General features: G+C 50.4%; 1 protein-coding gene across 1 annotated transcript in view; it reads right to left on the bottom strand.

Annotated features, from left to right (window-relative positions):
- Nucleotides 1-5,672, bottom strand: part of NRCAM (neuronal cell adhesion molecule) — a 322,984-nt gene extending 317,312 nt beyond the window's left edge. Inside the window, exon 1 of the mRNA XM_053926256.2 lies at nucleotides 5,553-5,672. The gene's annotated coding sequence lies outside the window, so the exon portion shown is untranslated. The remainder of the gene's footprint in view (nucleotides 1-5,552) is intronic.
- Between the last annotated feature and the right edge of the window lie 643 nt (nucleotides 5,673-6,315).

The following is a 6,315-nucleotide window of genomic DNA, read 5'->3' on the forward strand; positions in this document are numbered from 1 at the left end:
TGCAATCTTGGTGGGAATGTAACATTGCGCAGCTGCTGTGGAAAACAGTATGGTGGTCCCTCAAAAAATTAAAATAGAATTACCATATGATCCAGCAATCCCACATCTGGCTACATACCCAAAAGAGTTGAAAGCAGTGACTCAAAAAAATATTTGTACACGATGCCATGATCATAGCAACGTTGTTCACAATGGCCAAAAAGTGGAACTAGCCCAACTGTCCATTGACAGGTTAATAATTTTTTTAAAAAAGTGGTATGTATATATAATGGAATATTATTCAGCTTTAAAAAGGAAGGAAATTCTGACACATGGGTGAGCCTTGAAGACATTATACCAAGTGATGTAAAATAAGCCAGGTACAAAGGGACAGACACTCTATAAATTCACTCCTATGAGGTATTTAGGGTAGACAAATTCAGAGAGACAGAAAATGGAATGATTTTTTTCCAGGGTTTGGGGAGAAGGGGAATAGGGAGTGAGTGTTTACTAGACATTGAGTTTCAGTTCGGGAAGGTGACAAAAGCGCTAGAGATGGACAGTGGTGACGGCTACATAACGGGAAATATTTAATGCCACTAAACTACACAGTTGAAAATGGTTAAAACAGTAAATTTTTAAAAGATTTTTAAAATTTATTTTTAGAGAGAGGGGAAGGGGGGGAAAAAGAGAAGGAGAGATATATCAATTGGTTGCCTCTCTCGTACACCCCGGCCTAGAGACCTAACCCACAACCCAGGCATGTGCCCTGACTGGTAATTGACCGAGTGACCTTTCAGTTCACAGGCCAGCGCTCAATCCATTGAGTCACACCAGCCAGGGGGTAAAACAGTAAATTTTGTTATATGTTTCACCACAATGTAAAATTAATTTACCAAGAACATCACATTGTATATAACTATGGATATACTGCATTTACTCCCCCATTTAAAGACAACCCAATATTGAAAGAGTTATCACTGCTAAAACTGGAGGTACAGCTATTCCCATATTTTCCTCATGTGGCCCCTTCCTTCACATTTTGAGAGGAAAAAATCAACATTCATCAGTTCATTTTGGAACACTTTCCTAGTCTTAGAAACTTCAGCCTCCCAAAGGGGCCTTTTGTTTGGCTGGATGGACAAGGGTTAAATAAAATAAGCCATTGGGTTCTTGCCCCTGGCATCCCTAGATGCTAGGAGGTCCCTACCATCTCCTCTGTTCTCACCTGGCAGGAAAACCATGGCTCCTTCAGGTGGGAAAGCATGAAGTATAAAAGGGAAATACAACTAAATGTATTTAGTAATTTTCGACCATTTCAAATAATCTTCATTTTCCTCTTCGACAATCATCTCAGCAGCTGAAGGCTGATCTAAAGCAGTCTTGAGATGCAAACACACAAAACTTCCCAGACAAAAAGAATACATTAGGAAGTCTATGTTCTTGTTAAATTTGTTATTGGTTACCACGCTTCTCAAATCGAAACTGTTCTTTGAAAATGGGAATGAAACACCAAAGTTTGCTGAGAGAGGTGGCAAATCAGGTCTCCTCCTATGGGCTGAACTGTGCCCACATTAGGACTTCATATGCTGAAGTCCTAATCCCCAGTGTGACTGTGTTTGGAGATACGGCTTTTAGGAGACAATCAAGGTTAACTGAGGTAACCTCAAATTAATAAGGGTGGGCCCAATCTGATTGGATCAGGGCCCTTATAAGAAGAGGAAAGGGAAGGGGGTGCTCTCTCTCAACAGGCAGGCACCAAGAAGACAGTCTGCAAGCTGGGAAGGGGGCTCTCACCAGCAACCAAGCTGGCACCTTGATCGCTGACTTCCAGACACCGGAAGTGTAAGACAATAAATGTCTATTCTTTAAGACACCCAGTCAATGGCACTTTGCTCGGGCAGCCCAAGCTGACTAGGACATAGACGCTGATTTTATGGTGAGGCTATCAGAAAAAAGGCAAAGGGTGTCTCCGTGGTTACCCTTAGGGCAAGTAATGACTGGTAGAAGCCACAAGAGGGCTTTCTCCGATGTTCATAACATTTTGTTCCTTTTTTTGAGCTAGTCTGGTGTGTTCAGTTTGTGCAAGTTCAGCAAGCTGTACATTTACAGTATGTGAAAAAAGAATCTCTCTGTGTGGAAGTATGTAGCATAAAATTAGAATTATTCTCCCTGAAGGCAGGGATTCTGCTTTGCTCACCACTGTAACCTCAGTGTCTAGAACAGTAGGTCATGCACACAGTAAACAGTGATGAATGAATGAATGAATGAATGAATCCCTTTATCAGAAAAGCTTCCTGTAGGATTCCATTAAATAACTCCTTTGTACATATACAATATATCTTCAGATTCTACTCATATTCATTCAGTTACACAAGGAAAACTACACCAACACAAAAACGTTATTTGAAATGACTCTTAAGGAAATTTTCTACACCCCAGGTGTATACATTCTCATTACCCTCTCACCTTCCTGAAGTACTCACACCCAGCTATTGTTGTCATTGTCACATGGGCCTCACAGAAAGTATGATTTCCAAAGATAACTTCTTTTTCATTTACTCACTGATGCAATAATTAAAAAATGATGTGGTGGCCCTGGCTGGTGTGGCTCAGTGGATTGAACCCCTCACCCGGCCTGCGAACCAAAAGGTCACCGGTTTGATTCCTAGTCAGGGCACATGCCTAGGTTGCAGGCCAAGACCCCAACAAGGGGCGCACGACAGGGAACCACACATTGATGTTTCTCTCCCTCTCTTCCTCCCTCCCTTCCCCTCTCTAAAATGAATAAAGAAAATCTTTAAAATAAATGACGTGGTGGAAGGGCACTGGCCTGCAGTCCAAAGACTTCCTCACTACCCTGCATTAGAGGGCTGGGTAACCTCCCGGCCCCACTGAACTTATTCTGCAACCCGAAGTTCAGGTAGTGTTCTCTCACAGCTCTAAAGTTCCTGGATTATAGAAAATGTTTAGCAGATTTCCTGTAATAAGGTGAAAGCAGGTTGAAAGAAGACCAAGAGTTAGTAGAATTTAGAACTCATTTTTTCGATTGATCAGCCAATTATAATCATTCTAAAGGCTGTTGCAGGAATAGATGCTTTCTCTTTAGTTCAAATTCTTGTTTCTAATAGTTAACATGGAGCATTCTGCAAATGCACCCACAGTCTTAAATATTTAGGATATCGAATGCTTTTCTAAGATTTTATAACTAGGGTCTACTCAAATCCAACATCCAATTTGAGGAGTTAATCTTCCTCAGCCAAAAGGGTCTACAAAAGAGATTCAAGGCTGGGAACCTGAAGTAGAAACAGTTGCCAAATGGAAATGTTGCCTTTTCTTAAAAAAGAAAATAACTACATAAATTAAAAGGTTTCTCAAAAATTGTCATGTGCCGGGAAACTTTCAGCTTCTCTGTAATGGCAGGGGGGCTCTGGTCACTAAGAACAGTCCAGTGACTGTAACTAGTTGGACTGTGGTTAACAGCCAAGCACTTAAAAGCTAACAGGAATAAAGGAACTTGTAAAGGAATTAAAGGGCAATAAAAGACTATTTACACAATACAGTTCGCTGAATTACTATATTGCCTGCTACTGTGAGGTCTGCAGGGGTTGGAATTAAATGGGTTTATAATGTGTCCCTGATTTTTGAACACTCGATGATTTCAGGCTTCCTCTAAACTAATGATAAGCCTCCCAAAGGCTCCATTTTCACAGTCTTCAATGACAAAGTGTAGGGGCAAAAAGCTAACCCTTGCTTCTCCTAGCGTGTGGCCTTAGGAAAGTTACTTGACTTCTCTAAGTCTCCATCTCCCAGTTTTTACATGGGATTGTTGTGGAAAGTAAGTGACATCATACATGTAAGTTACCCAGTATATCTGAAGCTTTTCAAAAAAAATGTTGACTATTATTACCATTAAGGTAGAAAGCATCCAATTGTCTAAACTCAGTTCTATACTCCTGGAAGGTCTCATTTACTCGCGAGCTATTATTACAATATTTTAATAACAGGACATGGTTAACGTAAAACAGTCCCAACCCAAAGCATCCCAGCCTCCTTCGGTTTGTATTCAGCGGCTACCGCTGTCCCTTCCCAGGATAGCCCCAGGGGGAGCTCCTGGTACTGAGCGAATGACTCCCACCCTCGTACAGTCGCCTCCACCTCTTCTCGCAAGAGCCTAGGACGAGAAAGGGCCCAGCCCCTTGGAACAGCACCTCGGCGCGTTCAACCGGAGCGACCCGGCAGGAAAAGAAAGCCCCGCTCTTAGAACAGACAGCTCCGCGCTCGCTGTGGCTTCCGGCTGGTGCCGACGGTACGAAAAGGCGGGGAGAGGTGGGGTGGGAAAGAGACGCCAAGACTCAGCCCGGGCATCCTCTCTCCCCGCCCGCCGCCACGAAGGGGCGGCTAGGGAGTGTGCGGGGGTAGAGAATGAGCCTGCGGACTGGGAGGCAGGCGGGCGGGGAGGCCTTGCGAAGAGAAGGAAAAAGGCTTGCTCGCCAGTCCCCCGGACCCACGGAACCCACCGGCGTCACTTGCTGCCCCGTGTACACAGCTTTGGAAGAAATGACGACTCCTTGGCTCCCCCTCTCTGCGCGCTGGCAGATGCGGGCTGGGAATGGTTGAGCTGGCGATCCACTGGGGACCAGAGCGCTGCGGTTCCCACCCGCGAGGTGTGGATGGATCCGGCACGGAAGGCGCTGTCCGCGCAACGGATGCTCCAGAGCCAGCAGTCCCTCCCGGCTCAACACAGCTTTGTCGGCCGAAGCTGTGGCCAGATACCCGCTTCGGGAGCGTGGGCAGGGACCGCTTTGGGGCGCACGGATAGGGAAGGTGCTCTTCCGAGTCGGCCCCAAGCCGAGGCGAGCCAGCCCCGACAAGTACCAGCCCCCCGAGGCTGGGCGGGGCGCCAGGTCCCCCGGGGCCCGCACCTGTAGGGCCACAAAGCCCAGGAAAGCGCCCACATTGCCGTTCCCTCTAGTCTCCCCGAGTTCTCTCCGGGGCGGCGACAGCGGAGGTCTGCCCGCCCCAGAACTCCGGCGGTCCGCGCAGGTGAGAGCACGCACGAACAAAGCCCACGCCCAGCTGTGTCCGCGGGGACCTCCAGGCGCACACGCCCGAGCGCGCCGGCCCAGCGCCCCGCTCCTGTGCGGGCCCTGGGGCGTGACCTCCCCGCGCCGAGTTCCGCGCCCGGGAAGCGCAGCGTCCAGCTCGGCAGCCCCTCCAGGCCCAACTCTGCACAGAGAGACCGCCAGGCGGGCTTGCCCGTACGCGGAGGGCTCGGGCGCCGAGGCAGAAGTTGGCCACAGCCAGGAGGCGGCGATGGGCGCCAGCCTGGGCAGCGGTGGGCACTAGGGCTGTGCCCTCACCCGGGCGCCCGCGGCGGGGTCGGGGGGCCTGGGGCGAAGCGGGAAGTTGGCCACAAGGCTCGCCCCGCCGCAGGACAGCCGGCGCGGCGCTGCCAGCCCGGAGAGCGCTCTGCCAAACCCGGGGCCGGGGTCCCCGCGCCCTCCTCCGCCTCAGGCGTACCCCCCGGTCAGGACCGAGTGTCACAGTCAGACTTGCACCGAGCTACTCACGTTCTAACGTGGCGCCCACCTCTCAGCCCTGGGGCGCTGGCCCGGGAGCCCAGCACGCACTGCCGATCGTGACGAAGCTGTGGCCTCTGGCAGCCCCTCGCCGTCCCTGCGCCCGCGCGACTGGGGCTCCGACTGCAGCGCGCGTCAGCCGACGACCGGAGTGAAGCTGGACCGGCCCCGCGCCGGCGCGCCCCCGCCGCTCCCGCCCTCGCCGCTCCCCCTCCCCGCGTCTGCTCTTCCTCCTCTGGGCTCCCGCACTCCCCGGGGTACCCCGCCCCTTCCCCGCCTGGCCAGCACCCCTCCCGCCCCTGCTGCTGTGGTGCCGGCTGCGAATGGACTCTGGCCGCCAGCGCCTGGGGGGTTGGGGAGCGCCTCACCTGAGCACCCGCCACCACCACGCAACGTCATCCTGCCGGCGTGTGAAGTGGTGGTTGTCGGGGAGGGGTGCGGGGGGTGGGCAGGAGGATGCTGGGGGTAGGGAGGGACGGAGGGACAGAGGGTGGGAGGGCTCCGGGGACGAGGGTGGTTGGGATTTGGCTACAAAAGATGTTCCAGAAAATAAATGGGTGGTTTTTAAATGCCACTCTCCCGGGTATCCATTTCTGTGCAACGTCCGCGGTCTTTTTTCTTTCTTCCTTTTCTTTTAAAACATTTAATTTCTTCAAAACTTGCCAGGTGGGATGATCGAGATGAGTTCCTTTTGTTTTTATTTATTTATTTACTTATTTACTTGCTTATTTTTCAAGCGTTATTTCCAAACAGC

This window comes from Desmodus rotundus, chromosome 6, assembly GCF_022682495.2.
Source record: "Desmodus rotundus isolate HL8 chromosome 6, HLdesRot8A.1, whole genome shotgun sequence".
NCBI classification, from domain to species: Eukaryota; Metazoa; Chordata; class Mammalia; order Chiroptera; family Phyllostomidae; genus Desmodus; species Desmodus rotundus.